Raw genomic sequence first — 18,326 nt, forward strand, 5'->3', positions numbered from 1 at the left:
GAAATTTTTCTTTTGACGGTCGGACGGAATCATTGAAAATTGGAATAAAACGAAATTTTCTCTGCCGACGATCGATCGATCGAAAAAAAAATCCCAAGATCGAGTCGGTTGGAAAAAAAAGTTTGGCTGATTTCATCAGAGCGATCAGATTTCGTTCGATTCGTTCGTCTGAACTTTTCCAACATACTCGATCGTCTTTTTTCGACCCTGATGATCTCTGATGATCTCGAGGAGTTGCGATGTAATCCACGTTTTGTGGCTCTACACCATGGGACAAAGGTTTTGATAAAAACGTCAGGAAATGTTTAAAAAAACTGAAAAACTTTATTTTTCTATAGACTTAGATCTAAAAAATCAAATTGACAACGAAAGAAAAACGAAACGAGCAGCACCAATCTCCAAATCGTCGTCCGTTTTCCCTATATTCCAGACCAGCACGTTTTCAAACTTTTCGTTGGCAATGGCCGTCCTCATCTGGGCACATGTGCGGGGCCACGAACCGCCGTGCGCCACCACCACTCTTGCGCTTTGGAACGGTTCCATTTCCTTGAACAAACGGCCAAGCGGCATGGGCTGGTCACAAAAGAAAGCCATCTGTTTTCTCTTCATGGAATCGCACCCGCACGTTAACACACCGTCCAGCATCGTCACACCTGGAGGAAGAGGTCCGGCTACCGCGGGCTCGACGATAACGGTGGAAGCAGCGGCCATTCTTAGATTCCATACAATCATTGCGGACAGGTTCGTGTGGGGACGCGACGACGACGAGTCGTCGACGGCGTCGGGATCGAACGCCACCACCACCGCCCCGTGTCTTTTCAGTCCACAAACTTCTGATGGGCGACAGTATTTACCTATACGGCGACGATTATAGAGGAAACAGTTGCTTAGATCGACATTTTTTTCTCCTCCGGCCAAAACCTCATCCACCATTCTGTCGATTTGCGTCATTTGGATACGGCATGCCCGTCGGCCGCAATCCCCCGATTCTGCAAAACCTTCCGATTCCCACTCTAGTCCGTTCGGCGTCGTGTCCTGTCGCAAACATCCATTGACCGTGGACGCGGCCGCCGGCAGGAACGCAAACGATGCGCCATGCAGGTGTATCAATTCGTACACCACAAAAAGAAAATGAGCGTAAACTCCGAACGCGAGTGCCGACAGCGAGTGGGGGAAGATATCGTAGAACAGCGTTTCCAGCTGCCGTCTCGTGAGACTGGGCGAGACGAGGAGATTGGTTGACGACGAAGCCGTGGCCTGATAGTGTAGCATTGAGCGGTGTACCGCCATAAACAAGTCCAAAAGTTTCGAATGTCCAATCGCATCATCGAAATTTGTCAAGGCACCCAATTCCGTCACAAGCGATCCCTTCTTGATATTATCATGAGCCACATTTACCCACGTTTCGTTAAATGCCAACACATTACCGGTCCGGTCTAGAATGTGGCGTTGGACCAAACTGACGAGCGGCGAGCCACACGTCAGTTTGGAAAAGGTGTCACCACCCCACCCGGCGACGCCTCCACCCAACGGAAATACAAAAGTTTGATCTTTACCCATTTTCATGTTATTCCTCAATTGCTTCACCAACTTGAGATCCGACGGAGTCAAAGACAGAATTCTCAGCAGCCGCACATCGCTGTTTCGAGTTACGGCGACATACATGTCTTCGTACGAAGCATTCATGGGATCCACCAACGTGTTCCGAGCAAACGTCCACCCCTGGCTAGAATAAATGGTCAGGGTATGCTGTGAAGCCAGGGGTAGGTGTACCACCTCGGCACCGGCTAACACGACACCGTTCATCCTCGGTCCCAACTTGATTCGACCTGGATGAAGGTTGATCCTCTCACCCGTTTCTTTGGTCACCGTTACCACTAGTTCGTTTTTAACGTACATTATTTTTGTAACCACCCCCTTTTCTGTCGCGTAGAACGGCGCGTTCGTTCCAAAAACGTAGGGTTTCGAATTGGTGGTGGTGAATGCAACAGCTTGATGCGGAGTGAGTACCACCGACGTTACTTTGGTCACGCTATCGCGTATCTTGATCAGTTCAGACGTAAAAGCCTGTCGAGAATGTCGCGTTGCAAGAAGACGAGAATCTGTTCTCTTGTCAATAAAGTATTTGCCCTTGGATCGTCGTTCGTCCACCTGAGCGATAATTTTGTTCTTCGCGCTGTCGGTGACGACCGACCCTCTGTTCAAATACTCGGTCACGTCCAACCCCCCGACCGTGAGTCTGGTCGTGACACAAATACTGGGAATTCTGCTATTTATCGTCGCCACGTCCGAAATTGTCCGTTTACGCGACGCGCATTTGACCGATACGGTTTCGACGATCCTCGCAACAGCATCCTTGGACGCGTTGCTTTTCATGAGCACTAACGATCCCTTGGAGGCAGCGGTCTTGGCGCGTTCAAATTCGAGCTTGGTCTGTTCGATGTGAGTCACGAGTGCCCTGGCTGTCAAGACTTGCCGTTGATCCGTTTTTTCCCATTTCTCTCACGACTTGACCCCAAACGTCGTTCTCGAGGTTATTCGGGGTGAAAATCCGTTCGCGCAATGTAATTTCTCCTTCGGTGATTGCAAAATACTCGTCCATCATATTGGGGAATAACGTGTTCAGATACTCGTTTACATGCACTAGATTAGAAACGGTCGACTCGTCAGAATCGGGAATGAACGACTCGAGGGAACGGCAGTCTGTTTCGTTCGAAGCGGAGGTGGTGAGGTTATGCAGGGAAAGAGCGTACATGAGCCCGTAAGCGTGCGAGTCGATCGATATGCGCTTCAAAGAAGCGAGAAAGAACGTTCTCGAAGTCAAAGATAACATTGACGAGTAAGCGGGTAGGTGAAGCGCAGAGTCCCCGGGCATCGATAATGCCCTCAACCAATATGGTTTGTTTAGCTTGACACCGCTATATCCGAACAACGAGAACAACAACCCCTCATGTTTTTGTTGCCCCAAAAATCCGACTTGCGCGAGTTTGGCCAAAAGGTATAGATGCCAAAACCTCCATCTCTGTTTTTTTTGGTCATCATCATCATTATCGGCGCGCAGCCAATTCCTCCACGAGATCTGATTCTTCACACACATCTTGGCTCGGGTTGCAATAGAATCGGTCAGTTTGATTTCCGGTGGCGCATCGGCTCTACAAGAAATGTGCTCTTCGTCGTCCATAAAATCAAAATAGTCGTCATCGCCGTCATCGTCTTTTACAGCAACCTGAGCGATTTGTGAAAAGTTTTTGGCCATGGTCAACATGTCCTGTGCAGTCAAGGCGGGGTCCGATAATCTATGCATCAGACCCGGCAAATTGGAAAAGAGTACAGATGCCAGGGGCTCGAACCCCTCCACTTCGCTCCCCGTCCGAAAGAATGCATCACGAATACATTCGCCCAACCATTCGTACTTTTGGTCCTGGTGTTGAGGTAGTTCTGTGGCGAGTTGTACGAGACACTGATCTGCGTTGCACTCTTCGACCGCCATTTTGAGAGCCAAAATCTCGTTGATTACCGTGGCCGTGGGCGTCTGGCTACTATCGTACTCTCCGATCTGAGATATGACGTACGATTTTTCTCGACCCGTCCCGACGATTTCGTCGAACGCGTCCCGTACAAAATCTAACACACACTTGCACTCGTTGATCAAAAATTTCCTCCTAAAATCAGAGGAGGCGGTGATATTCCGAAGACGGTTGATCCGAAGGCGTAGACTTTCTTCAACTAACACGTCCAACGAAGCGTTTCTCATATCGCGCGAACCCCCAGTGACTTGGGTCAAACGCGCAACGAAATCAGAGACCGACATTTTGGCCGACCTCTCCTCCCTTTCGGTCGCTTCCACCGACGCGAGGATACTCTGCATTAGTTCGGGTGACCACCTTTCTTCTTCGAAATCGGAACCCCACACATCATCTTCACCACCCGGCGGTGGCGGCGGTGGTGGTGGTGGTGGTGACGGCGCGCGCGATTTTATTGAACTTGCGACGCGACTCGTTACTTTGGCTTTACGTTCGACCAGTTCTCGCAATACCGCGTTTGCGATACCCTTTGCACCTCCTTTGGCCCACCAATCGGCATCAAACGCGGCTTCGATAATCTCGGTCAGCACGTTGGCCACATGGCGAGCATGGGAATCGGTCACGGGATACCTCCTGTCGTTTTCCGTGGGGATGGAAGAATTCTGTCGGTTGTCACCAAGAAAAATTACCACGACTCCACCAAAAGGGACTTGCGGACAATGGTTCACGATTCTGAGAATAGCGTCTATGAAAACTGTTTCCAAAGCACCGGTTGTCATGTACTCGTCCAAAACTAACAACTCCAACCGGCCCAAACATTCTTCGATGCGACGACGAAGCGTGGTGGGTCGAATGTCGTTGGGGTCCGTCATGACGTCGATGACGGGAATTGAAAAAGCTCTGTTCACCGTGCAAAACTGTTCGGGAGGCATTTGTGCGTGAATACGCAAATTTTGGGTTGCGGCGTTCGATTTGCTGCACATGACAACGTTCGTAGAAGAAATGATCCCGCACTCGACGAGGGAAGCGACGAGGGATGTTACGCAGGCCGTCTTTCCCGATCCGGGCGCTCCTCCCAGATGGTAGGTATTTTGATTTCCCGTTATGTGACTGAGGACAACATCGTTTCGCAAAGCGGTGATGGCCATTGCTTGGTGAATCGATGTCGCCATGATAAAGACTAAGGATCGAGTCCTGGACTCGTGTGCATTTTGATAGACGAATTAGTCGGTATTTTCCCACGCACACACACGATAAAATATTTACCCAAAAAGTTTAGGGTTTCGACTCACGGGAGTCAGGAGGAATGAAAATTTTCCCACATCTTGGTACATTGGAGAAATGTTGGAAGCCGCCACAAAAGTTCGACCGGCAATGATCTTTTCACGAGGGGCGACAGGTTTGGCCCGTCTATCCTCCACGAAAAACAAGGAAATATCTTTACCCGTAACGGCAATCATCGAATTGGGGCTCAACTCGGTCGTCTTGCGTCCAGTCTGGCCCGTATTTTTTGGACTCCAAGGCTTTTTTGAATTCAGCGGCAGACCACCACTTTTGCATTTACCGGTAGCAGCAGCGGCGGATGGTGGATTATTGTCGTCGTCGAGTTTCTCCAACCAGAATCCAGCAGTCGGTTGGCCACACAGTGTGGCTTTTTCGTCCACGTAATGGTCCGGATAAATGAGATCGACATTCAATCCCTCGAATGGGCAACGCCATGCCCGGTGCATGGCCGTTTCTACCACGCCGCCGCCGCCGCCGCCGTCGCCACAGAGACAGGCGCGAGCTGCCTCCAATACTTCGAGGGGAGGAGGTGTGGATCTCTCCAACGCCGAATTCCAAATCTTCGTAGCGTGCTGCTGGACTTGGAGACCCACTCTGGCGCGCAAAAACCTGTCGTCGCACCGAGCTTGAGTGAACATGTACGAATTGAATTTGATGCACATATTCTCAACGATTCTAGCCATGGCCGGCATGTTACGTACCCCCTTCGCCAATCTCGCCAGGGACGGTTTTGTCATAGACATCAATCTCGCCCTGGCTGTTTTGCCAGCTTCGGTTTCGACCCCCGATAATAAAAACTGCACCAGATTCAAATGGTTGATGGCGATGGCCGCGTTCCATTGATCGAATAACAGACGTTCTTTGATACGTTGGGTGCTCGGATCACTATTGGTGGACAAGGGGTGTTGGTATCCGCATTTGCCAAACGTAAATGACAGCACCGGTTCCGCCGATAGAGCGCGTTCGTACACTTTTTCTTTTATCAACCGCCTGGCAGGACACGGATGAAATTCCATTCCCACCAGGCTAGACCCAACGTGGCAAGAACAGTTGCAACCACCGTCATTGGCGGCGGCCTGATCATCATCGCTTTTGAAAAACCCGTCGGCAATATCCTCCAAACTTTGCGGCGCCTGTGGTGGTGGTGGTGTCGGCGACGGCGGCGATGACCGTCTCTTCATGAGAGGTCCAAGCCCATGCAAGAGTAATCGGGCGACGTATATCTCTAACCTTTTTCTAGTTAGGCCAGAACCAAACCCCGCTACGGGCAAGACCAATCCCGAAGCTTTGTCAAACACCACGCCAAAGATCGAGGCGAATCGGGACAAGAAATCTTTCCTCGAAGAGTGTCCAGCCGCCCAATTGACCAAGAGCAATTGCGCGTACTGCACAGTCACCGGGCGACCCAATAGTTCAGATGTGTTTGTCACCAACCATTTGGCCAGGATGCCGTCAGGACTCGCCTCGGCAAAAGGGGTGGTCATGCGAGCCAGCGCGTCTTTGTCTTTGAACTCAAACTCTACAAGTTTGGCCAACTTTTCCTCGGTGTCGAGGGAACTATTGGAATCAGCGTTCATCCCCCCCAAGTCACACACTGGATACCGAATTCGAGCTCCGGGTGTCGGCGGTTTACGTGCGAGTACCTTTTTCCTCACTTCGGTTGGGGTCTCGGCAAGTTTCGTCGACGCGGCCAAAGCACAACCGCGCTGATACGCCTGCATGCCGGCAAACGCTACTCCGAGCGACGACGAGACGAGATAGGCCACAATTAAGCCTCTGACATAATTTTTTCCTTTATTTTTCTCGCTATCCAAAAAATGCTGTAAAGATTTTGAAATTTTCGTTTCAATATCCGTCGTCAAACAATATTTCGTATTGTACAATTTCGACAAATCATTTGTGGGAACGGAATGTTCTGCAGAGTATACATATTTCCAATACAACTCGCGTGCATTCTTGCAGGTTTGCCGAGGTGGTGCGCTTTTTGATTTGACACCGGCAGAATGGACCACCGGTCCGGAACGCACGTGTCGCGCGTCACCCATCGGATCATTGGGGAGGAGGTCCGAGACCGAACCAAAGGCCTCTTGCACCACAGGGTCGACCAACCCCCGATGCTGTAATTCGCGCGATATTTCCTTGTCCGGATCCGTGAGCTCTTCATGACGGTTTGCCAGAATGTTATTTGGAATGGCGCAAACCAATTTGCACTTGCCCGTGCCGCCGTCGATGCAGTCCGGAGTTTTGGTTTTTCGAACCGAGATGATCTTGGCTGCCAGTGGTGCCAGCGTTTCGTTCACACGCGAACGACACCAACCCTCCTCCGTCAGCCTGGATCGCAAGTACGTGCAAGCGGTGGCCAAACCAAAATTACGCCGTTCCACGGTCAGCTCGCGCAACTTTTGCAAATTGTGGTAATGTGCATGATCCAGCGCAATGTCCACATCTGCAAAATCCATTACAGTGCTCGATCGCCGGTGCTCATGTATATTTATATATGTTTCCGGAAAAATACCGGCAGGAAAAGATTTCAGAAAAGCGAGGGAGTGGGAAAAAACCTCGGTCCTCCAATTTTTTTTTCACAGCGGGGACTCGGCACAAAATTTCGTTTCCATGCGCTCCGGGTGTTCCATGCGCACAGGTCGTACTATACAACTATCGACCATGTGTTGAATAAAAGTTTTCACGGTAGTAATCTTTTTTTTGATAAATTTGAGTAGAAAATGGTTGCCACATTGCTTTGCAACAAATGCGGCATATTCAAAGTTGATGTTGTCAAAATCACTACACAGCTCGAAAATTTCTGAATTGCCCGTCTTGATTGCAGAAAAGAGCAAATAGTGCTTGCCGTACCCTGACATGAACCTTTTGCCTACACTCAACAAATATCTAACAATTTCAATATGTCCTTTGAGTGTAGCTTCTATCAGTGCACCGTCTATACCGTAGTTAGCACCCCATGACCAACACAATTCGACAATTTTCAAATGGCCACCTACAGCCGCAGCAATGAGTAAAAAATCGTAAAGATTTCCCGCAAAAATGTTGAACTTGCGTTTCGAAATTTTGTAAAATTTATCATCGGACATTGGGTGGTCAGATAGAAAACGTGGATGTACAGGTGGCAAGTGATATGTGATAATGTCTATAAACCCACATCGAGCTGCAATGATCAAGATCTCTGAAAAAATGTCCGAAAGGATACGATATGGTCGTGGATGTAGTTTCGCCTGCTTCAGAATGTTGAGGTGTCCGCCCAAGGTCGCTGCAATTTGTGCTTGGTGAAACACTGAATAGAAAAATGTTTTTCTGACACACCTTGTTGTCTTGTACACTTTGTCGTCCACGGTACAATGTAAATGTGACTGTGACAGTATTTTTCTTTTGCAGAGAAGAAACATGTCTTCTAAACCATCGCCGGCTGCTACGACAAGGGCTTCACCCAACGACCAATTTTGTTCACCGACGATAATTCTTTCTCCATCGACGTGTACAGGACCACGCCCTTTCCACCACAACCCGAGGATTTTTCGCATGTGATCAGGAAGTTCCAATTTTACATAAAAACACACTTGTCTGCTTTTTTCTCTCAGAGATTCCATCCTCCTTGTATTGGTTCGCGTGTGTGCAACCGAGGTGCTGGTGTTCAGCGCATATATACTATACCCCCCCCCTCTCCTTCACTCCGGGGTCTGGCAGCACTAGCTCCGCCGACCGATCGAAAGAGTGAGACAAATAAAAAAAAAGAACAACTTTTGTGTTTTTTTATTCAAACTTTGCTAATAAAAAAAAATATGGAAATTATCTACATTTGGGGCACAAAAATTCAGGGTTTAGACTTTCGCCAACCATCTCCAATACGGTCTTGACGATTTCTGTATGTTGCGTGACAACTCCAGTCCGTTGAAGTGCAACCAGAGGTTTGTTGATGATCAACAGCGGGAACGTTTTCATAGCTATATCAGCAGAAGAAGGCGACGATGCTCCAAAGGCGGCATACCCCATTTTGTACATGAGTGCGCGGTACAATAACACAACTACAGCCATTTCGATTCCGTCAGCCCGAATACGATCAACGCAGGTCAAGCGAGTGTTGGGTAACCTGAATTGATGTACAAGTTCAAAGAGGAGGAAGAGTTGGTGGCACGAGTAACACGCGTCTCGCAAATCGTGCGAGCCCCAGCCGTCGACGAGTTGTTTCGAGATTGCGGTGCCCGCACCCACGGTCCCACACGTAGTATCGTAACCTTTTACTCCATCGTCCATGTTGGGCAAAACTACAGGTCCGTACCAGGAAAGGTACCCTTTGCCATCAGCTAATCGGGCACGGAGAGTCCCCCCTTCCCCAAACAAACCATCGGTTTCAACGAATGGGATAGGGGTGAACACGACACACTTCAAGGCGGCCGTTACCTTTTTTAGAGCTCCTCCCCTGGCGTTATCCGTTGCCATCTGAAAGGTGGACAGACTTTTGGGATTGATCGAACAGAGATGGTGGTGCGCCCTGGCGGATATCGCCGTGCCGGCTTTCTCGCAACCCAGTTTTTCGGAGAGTTTTATCCGTTTTCGTTTTGGTTGATACTGCCGCCGCACCTCGAGCGAGGCCGAGCAGACACGCATCAACAAGGAAATGTACATGGTGAAAAACGTGTTGGCCGACTGCACCAGATTGGTGGCTGCTGCATTATCATTCATCTCGAAGGTACCGTGCGCGAGAACTTCTCGCAAGACGCTGCACGGCAAAGCTGCGGCCACATCTTTGGTGGGACCGTGTTTGGATTGTCGCTGGCGCTGGCGGTCGCGTACAATCCCATCCCACTCGGCGACCCAACGTTTCAAGTTGTTCTTGCAGGCGACGGCTTGAGGAGCTCGCTTAGCGAGAAGCTCGGCGTGGATGGCGCGACTGCCCGTGCGGTACAAATCCACGAGCCCCGCCACCGAAGAATCGGACGAAGTAAAATTGAGTGTCGTGTCGCACGAAAAAACGAGCAACCGTTTCCACATGGCCACGTCCACGAAAAACTGAAAGATGAAACTATTCGACATGAACCACATGGAAATGGCCGAGCTGGACGTGCGCGGTTTCTCGTGCAACCCCCTCACGGCCAGAGTCGATCCGGGCGTGGAATTGTTTTTGATTATACCCGAGTTGAACTGGCCAGGCAACATGGCCTTTTGCATGAGCCCGACCATTTCTTCCACGCCCTCTGTATGGACCACGCCGTACTGCGCCAGAGCCGCGACGAGGCCGTGGTCAACCTGAGCATTGCTCGTCGCCGTCATCGCCGCCGCCGCCGCCGTCGCCGCCACCGTCATTGTATCAATCCCTGTAGCGGCAGGTCTCGTTTGAATCTCCATCATCGCCAACGACCCAATAACATTCTTTGACCGGTCGATGCGCGCAAGTTGTTTGAGTGCGGCATCGTTTCCGTCGACGTTCATTTTGAAGAGCGTGTCACCATTTAGACTCAAACTGGGGCGCCAATATTTATTGGGGTACCTCAATAGATTGAGAATGGCGCGATTGATGTGTGTTTCGCAATGTCCAGGTACCGGCGCGGCCACCTTGCTAATTTCTCCTCCAAAATTTCCAGAGTATATGGAGGATGCCACCCAAGTGTTATTGCTGGCGATACGTCTTTTCACCGAATCTGGAGTGATGTCATCCAAACTGTTCACCACCTTCAGGTTGACAGCATGGCTCCCCCCGTTGCTCAATTTCAACGCGTCGCCCAACGGTAATACATGCATGGCATATATGCACCCATCCCCCTTGCCGGGGGAAAAAAGAGAAAGGTTTCTGACGGGAAAGTTGACGAGCAGATTTAGTAGCACCATCCGTCGGGACATGTCGGAATCTTTGTCAACTACCGGCACCATTAATGTTTTTCTTATGCACCAAACAAGTCCCATCCTGTCAATATAGTTTTCCTTACCGCTATTTCTGATTACATCCCATCCTTCCTGGACCTGACAACCGAGTGGGCCCGCTTCTTCGTGACGACCGCGGCTGGAGCAGTATTGCCTATGAGGACAATTCCTCACTCTCATCACCATTTTTTGTACATCATCTTCTGATTTACATAATGCTGTCGGTTCATTTTTGATGCACATTAACAATTCTTGGATATCCACATCCTTGGGGTCGCGAGACATGATATATTTGACCACGGCTCCTTTTTGGTGGAGCAGTTTAACATAGTTTTGGTTGTACGCGTGGACCGTGGCGTCACTTTCCATCAACCACGAATTATTATCATTCACGATATCTTTGTTTTTCAACACGTGAGGTGTGTCATTCCGCACAATGGCGCTATGCACAATTTGACTGAGATCAAACTCGTACAGTTGAGCTCGACCCGAATCGCTCCACCAACAAACCGAAGAAGAAAAAACAAAATACATTGTCGGTTCCTGCTGCTGCTGCTGCCGCCGCCGCCGCGGCGACGGTGATGATGGCGAAAGTGGGGGGAGGGGTGGTGCCGCCGGTCCATCATCATCATCATCACCCATTTGCTGTTCACACGATTTGATGAGCGCTTGTCTCGAACAATCTTTTAACATTTTCCATATCTCATCGGCAGCGGGTGCGTTTTTCGTCGTAACCGAATGACCCTGGTACCCAATTTCATCTGCCACGGCAATGAGTTTCTTGCCTACAATGTAGGATAAATTGGCTTGCGTAGATCCGGTGGAACCGCCGGAATCATTAAAAGCCGAAATGTTGAGATTAGCCACCGATTCCCAAAGACATTGTTCAAATAATTTGGTTGCCGACGTTTTCAAATTATTCCCTTGGGTCCCCACGAGAACCGTCACCATTTTCTTGGCTAGATTCAAACCCACCATCGCCGCCGAGTACGTCAGGTGATGAGCTTTAGTCCCGTCGGCCGTAGCCACCACTCCGACAAACCCACCATAGTTGAGCATGGCGCGCATAACGTGGAGAACGTGAAGTCGCGGGATCCCCGTCGCCGTATCGACAATGTCGCGATAACATTTTCGTAGCGCCAAATGACCCACCCGGTCAACTTGAGAAGTTGTGGTCAAAGAGGAGGGGTCCAGACGCGCCACGCCATACATGGCGGCAAGGAACACGTACGTTTCGTCGTCGCAATACACGGACGGTGGTGTGAGATTGGTGGGTGAGGGCGAGGGTGAAGACAGCAGCGGCAAGTCATCATCATCATCATCATCATCAACATCGTCTATGGCTGACCAAAAATCCATATCCAAAATGGAGCTTGCTTCAGCGTTATGCAAACGACTCAAATGTTCCAGGATGGCCAAACCGCGACTCCCCGACGGTCCTTCAATAGCGGAAAGTAGCATCGCTGTAGTAGATGCAAAGCTAAACAGCGAAGAAAAGATAATCTGTTTTTCCACGGTTAGTTTGGTGCGTGTATGTGTATCGCTCATGATGGTCCGCATGTCAAGTCTCCCGCCCAACAGGTACTTGCCGTCAATCAAAAAGTACCGATTTCCTTCCAGGGATAGGCAGGTGTTGGCCGTCGATGCCATCTTTATCGAATACATGGTTCCGTCCCTGATCAACACTTCGCACGTTTTCTTTGCTTCCTGTGCCGCCACGGCTCTCGAGGCACAAGCGATGCCACTGTTTGTCAAAACCCGCTCCAGTTCGGGGCGTCGGTTTACCAACCAGCGCGGGTAAATGATGGGATCCGCCAAAAACACGGCCCGGGGGTGGTGGTGGTTGGTAATGGTTGGACGTCGACTGGCTGGCAGATTCCACCTGAACCCTTTCGTTGGAGAACTGTAAGCTTCCTTCGACCGGCATATACCCCCTCCCGAGATGGACGCCATGTCAAAACACGGATCGGTGCGCCACTTTTGTTGGTTGCGCCTGCAACAATCCGCCGCGGCGGCGGCGGCCCTGGCCACCCCGGACGAGCAGGCCGAAGCCGTCAAACTCCAAGACTCGAAGAGTGTAGGACACGGCTCGCCATCGGCGGCTAGACGCGCCGTATTCCGCAAATGTGTCATCTCGCGGAAAGGGTGGCATTTCAATTCTCTTTCACACAGGATGTGGCCAAGTCTTGCACCCAAACCTTGGGCAAAGGTGCCGCTCAACCCGTCCTGGGCGTCCACCATCGGTGCCAAGTCTACAGTCTTCTCATCGAGCTCCATGTTCCTCGTCGTCATGAGAAGACCAATCGAATCTCCCGAATCGAGGGCTGACGGTCCGAGTTTCACCCTTATGGATCGCGCGACTACGTTATCTTCTGCCAAAAACACGCCCGTGCGGAATGCCCGAAATATCTTTTCGTACGTGACGGTAAAAGCCGTTGTGGACAGTAACTGTTCGGCCCCGACGAATGTTTGGTCTTCACCCCCCGCTCCTCCAACGAGATTGGCGCCCGGCGTGTATAGCAGGGTGAGCGAATTGGTGACATAGGCGGGTCGAAGCTCTCCCTTGTCGTCAAAGAGTGCCGAGAATACTTCGCGAGCAACAACACTCGACCGCGGGCAATTGTCGTTCATGCGTTCGATGAGTGATTGGATTTCTCCTTTCGAAACGAGTCGAGCTTGGAAAAGGGGGGCGGCATCCTCCGGCGCCGATCTAACCGCCGCCGCCGCCGCCGCCGCGTTTTGTAAACCAAAGTAGGGTTTTGTGAGGTTACGTTCAGATAACCAACCCCACCGATTCAGACGACCCACCATGCGCGCATACATTTTGGTCCACAATCTGTTGTAGTTGCGGAACATGAATTTTTTCAAAGACGTTGCTTGATCGCAGGGGTGGATGCCGCTATGACACAACCACAATTTCTGCAACGGAAAGAACCTATCATTTGCCTCGTCGGTCGATTTGCAGTTGAGGAGCACGTACAGGTCTTCCTTTGCACTCAAACTCAACTGGGTCGGTGCTGTTCGTCTTTCTTCCACTCGAGAAACCGATAATGTCCGTTCGTTTCCACCCTTGGCGTTATTCGCCATGACGATTTCGGTATTGCGCGCAGAAATAATGTTGGCTACACGGCGAGCGTCGTACAGGGGGCTAGTAGTTTCAGTTCTGGCAACACCCTCGATCGTAAATCCAGTTGGGAGAACATTAGAATTGAACACGATGCGACGCGATATTGAATTCCGCGATTTTGCCGTCGCCGCCGACGCCGACGCCGACTCTCGTGTGGTGGAACCCGAACTGTAAAAGAGGGCACGGTGGCTCTTGGAGTAATCTTTCGGCTTGACGACGGTCACGTCGTAGGCGTCTTTCGGGTTACAGCGTCGGCAATCCCGCTTGAATCGCTCCGCCATTCCTTGGACAAACCCGTTCCATTGTGCAATGGCTTTTACGCCAGCATTCAAGGCGTTCTCGCTCAACAACTCGACGGCCGCACTCCCCGCCTCGAACGGTGTCGTGAGCATCAAAAAACTCGCGAGGCGGTCGATGGTTGTTGCAACCCCGTCTTTCACATCGGCGGCGCGCAACAGTTTTTCCAACAGGCGCATGAGCGTGTGGCCTTCGGGCAATACCACTTCGCGTCTATGACCGATTCCGTCATCTGGTCCGATGGTGGTGGTAGGGGAAGGAGGAGGAGGTTCCTTTTTATTATTATTATTATCTTTCTCCCTTTTCGACGGCGGCGGCGGTGGTTTGGGTGTTATGACTGATGAGGCGGGATCCTCTTCTTCTGTATCCAATTTCAAGTTTAGGGGTTCTTTGGAAAAGTTAACTCTGGTATCCAATATGCGCATCGAGTTGGTGGCGAGAGCTAGTTTGGCATCGTCGCACCCGTTGCTGTATAGACTGAAACCAATAGGCGGGCCCGCCGATCGTGGCACGGCGCCCATCTTCTTGTAGTATGAGGGTAAATCCATTTTGCATAAATCTTCGTCGCACAGCACACAGCATTGAACAATATCGGCGGGCGACATTTGTTCCGAACTTGCGCATTTGACCAGCAATAATGAAGCCAAACGTGCCATCACGACCTCCACGCGCTGCTGGGCGACGGCAGAGTCGACCACGTTCACCACGCGGCTCACGAGACGCTTTAGGAACGACAGGGGTAAAGACATGAGCCGGGCGCGTTGACCCAGCACGACTTGGCTCCAGTGGTTGTTCAGAAACTCGTCCCATCGTTCGGTTGACTGGCCGTTAAAGTCGTACGAGTCGTGGATGGTCACGGCCAGGCGTTCCACGTCCACGTCCGCCGAGATGCCCAACCCGAGGGAGAAGGCGACAAAGCGGTAAAAAAAAGTCTGGTCCCGGGCCACGTCGACGAAATGGTCCGTAGACAGACAGTCGAGGGCAAAACCGGGTTGCACGCGTGTCAGGAATTGGTCGGCCCACGTCTTGCCAGCAATATCCAGGGCCGATAAGATGGGGAGCATCTTTGAGGCATTCCACGGCTGTTGCAATGTCAGGTCGTACACCGTGGCCCGTTCAAAGAACAGGCGGTACAAACACGCGGCTGTGACGACGAGCGAAAAGGACATGTGGTCGGCCACGTTGGTTTCGGTCGCGTGCAGCCACCGGGATCGCATACAGCCGTCATCTTCTTCTTCGTCGTCATTCTCATCCTCTTCCTCCTCCCACACCGCCAATCGACGTTTTTCCTCGGCGGTCCTCTTGAGTTGTATTTTTTCGGCCGTGCCGTTCGATGTGTGAAACTGGCTTCCATCTATAAAATTTTCCATCGGTCTAATGTCACTGTTTTGCAAGAAACGTTCGTACACCCGCGCCAGGTCGGCTAACCAATGATCGGCATGCAATAGTCGAACCCATTCGTCGTGCCCGAGAGTGCACTTTAACGAGTGACCAAAAAAAAGACGGCAGCAGCATGTGAGGAATCGAGCGCCGTCAAAAACCGCACCCGTCTCGTCCACGTTGGGCGTGCCGGTGGTCAAACCTCCAAACACGACCTCCTCCCACTTTACCACGCTAGTCAGATCTACAGGAAGCGAACCTCGGAAACAATTGGCGAGACCGTTAAACACTGCCATCAGGCAAGCTCCCGGCGAGTTTTCAACGAATCCGTATTCCTTTACCATCTCGGAGAAAAAGTCAATGTGTGATGCGCCAGTTCCTACCGTCCCGCATTGCAACATGTCACTCATTTGGTAAAACACTGACACCATACCTCCTTTTCCATCGTATACCGGTTTGATTTTTGAAGCCAAGGTTTGCAGTGCCATCTCTCTGTATTCCCTGTGCTCGGCGGCGGCGGCGGCGGAGGAGGCATCGGGCGGGGGGGACAATACGTGCACCGGTCCACGCTGGTCAACTGTTGACGCCAGCACGATCCGTTCCAAATTTTCATCCGAGTGTCTCATCGCCAACGTGACGACGCCGTTCACGAATGCTGTGGCGCCTTGCGTTATGGCATCGCGGGCCAAACTTGTTGTCTTCGTCGTCGTCCCCACGCGTCTGGCCGAGGCTATTAGCCTCGCTTCGGTGCGAGGACGCAGGGTGGTCCGTTCTTCCAATTCCCGCAATACCATTCGCTCGTACAGCGAACCTTCCTGCCCAATCAATAATACGTCACCAATAATTTTGGATTTGTTCTGCAAGACACTTTCCCAACGAGGTTGTTCCTGCCGCCGCAAAAAGACGCTAATAAAACCAAGAGCAAATCGGACATCTGTCAAGAACCGTCTCTCCGTCGTGAGGACGTTGTATTTCATATTCTTGGCAAGTGAAAGCGTGCATTCCGACTCGGGCACTGTCAGCAATTTGAGACACTTGTTGCTGCTGCAACAATCATCATCGTTGGTCGAATCACGAGCGGCGACCACTGGAAAGGAGAAGGGCACGGTCCATTTGGCGGCGATCCGGGACCGATCCCTCACCTGCTCCAGCAAGTCGTTGTCTTTCTTCGCCGGGGCTTCGCACACTAACATCTCGGAAGCGTAATCCGACAAGTACCGCACGAGTGCGAGCGATACGTATTTTTGACGGTGGCAGAGAGCGCGATACACGTTGTGATTTTTCACTTTACTCACGAGTGAGAAAAAGTGTGACATTGCCCCAATCGCCGCGTTGCCATCATCGTCGTTATCGCCATCATCTTGGGAAAACAGGGTTGCTGCCTGCTGCAGACTCTGCCCGCCACACTCGAATTTGTCGTAGCGAGATAGCGACGCGATTAAAGCACTCTCATGACTCAATACTACCTCTCTCTCCTTTAATTTGGCATTTAACAATTTGGTATTGTACTCGTTCTTGCGCTCTTCCGCAAGCTTCTCGTATTGATCAACCACTCGACGACAAACAAGGTTCTGATCGCCGTGGGCGACAAAATCTTCGAGGGCCGGAGCCAGTATTTTGCAAGCCTTTTCAAAAGCCGGTTTTCCGCCTTTGAAATATAGCGGCGTCGATCCGGCCTCCATCACGTCGTCGTAGTACTCGCTCGGATTGTGCACGGCATTGTACATGGCGCAAAACCGTTCCGCCAGAGCCGTCACCATCCACAGAAACATGCAATCTTTAGGCTCGGCCGAGGATAAAAACGTGGTTGGTGTAGAATTGATGAGCGTATTTAAGAGTACTTCATCCTCCTCCTGGCCCTGCTGCTGCTGCTGCTGCTGCTGCTCAGGAATGTTCAGTATTGGGTCTTCGGTGACCGGTTCGATCATCGTTTTCCACAAAATTTGAAAGTCAAAGTCACCCCACTTGGGCAACGGCATATTTAGTACACTGTCGGTGGTGCGAGATGATGATGTTACCGCTTGCCATCGCATAACATACTCTACAAGGGCGAACGCTACGATGAGATCCGTATTGGAAAGTGTGAACGCCTGGTTACTAGCCAGAATCAAGGTGGGAATTATGGTCCTGATGAGACGTTTCACCTTTTCTGGTAAATCTCTCGTTGCATCCTTACGTGCCTTGATGGTGGTAGCTCTGAACATTTTAGCTCCCTGGACGCTTAAATGACCATGAGGCCAAAATATCTCACCCTCTTCCGATATTGCCCCTTGGTTGACCAACGCGATTGTATTATTCAATAATACGCTTTGTTCTAGTATATCGTTGTACAATGTCGTTATCTTTTGGTCCAATGTTGGTATTGGGGCTAAAACGTTATCACCAGTCGTCTTGGAACCCGTGGTGGTGGTGGTGGTGGTGGTGGTCTGTTCGGGTTCCTCTTGGGACAATGATGATGATGATGCCGTTGTCACCAAACCGGGATTGTTGGCAAGGTAGACATAACAAACACCACATAAAAACACATCCTGGTCAACGATGAAATCCCTGTTTCTAAATGCGAGTTCATGCCCCCAATTGCTCCTAAGAAGTTTTCTACGCCACTCGTTCCAACAAAGCCCACCGTGGCACGCCGAAGCTACTCTCAAGGTACTACTGGCCTTGGAGAACACGGCGGGTAAAACATCTTCGAGCCACTCGATAGTTTTTGAGTCGCATTTGAAGACTCCCAGTGTGGTAACCACACTGGTATTCGATAGTACAAAAACGTCCCGTTCGGGACCGTCCAAACGCGCATGGTGATAAGGTGCTGCAAATAATTTAGGCTTCGTGTGACCAGGCAG

The sequence above is a fragment of the Oratosquilla oratoria genome, unplaced genomic scaffold (genome assembly GCF_046742065.1).
Source record: "Oratosquilla oratoria isolate Oo_2021 unplaced genomic scaffold, ASM4674206v1 SCAFFOLD163, whole genome shotgun sequence".
Lineage (NCBI taxonomy): Eukaryota > Metazoa > Arthropoda > Malacostraca > Stomatopoda > Squillidae > Oratosquilla > Oratosquilla oratoria.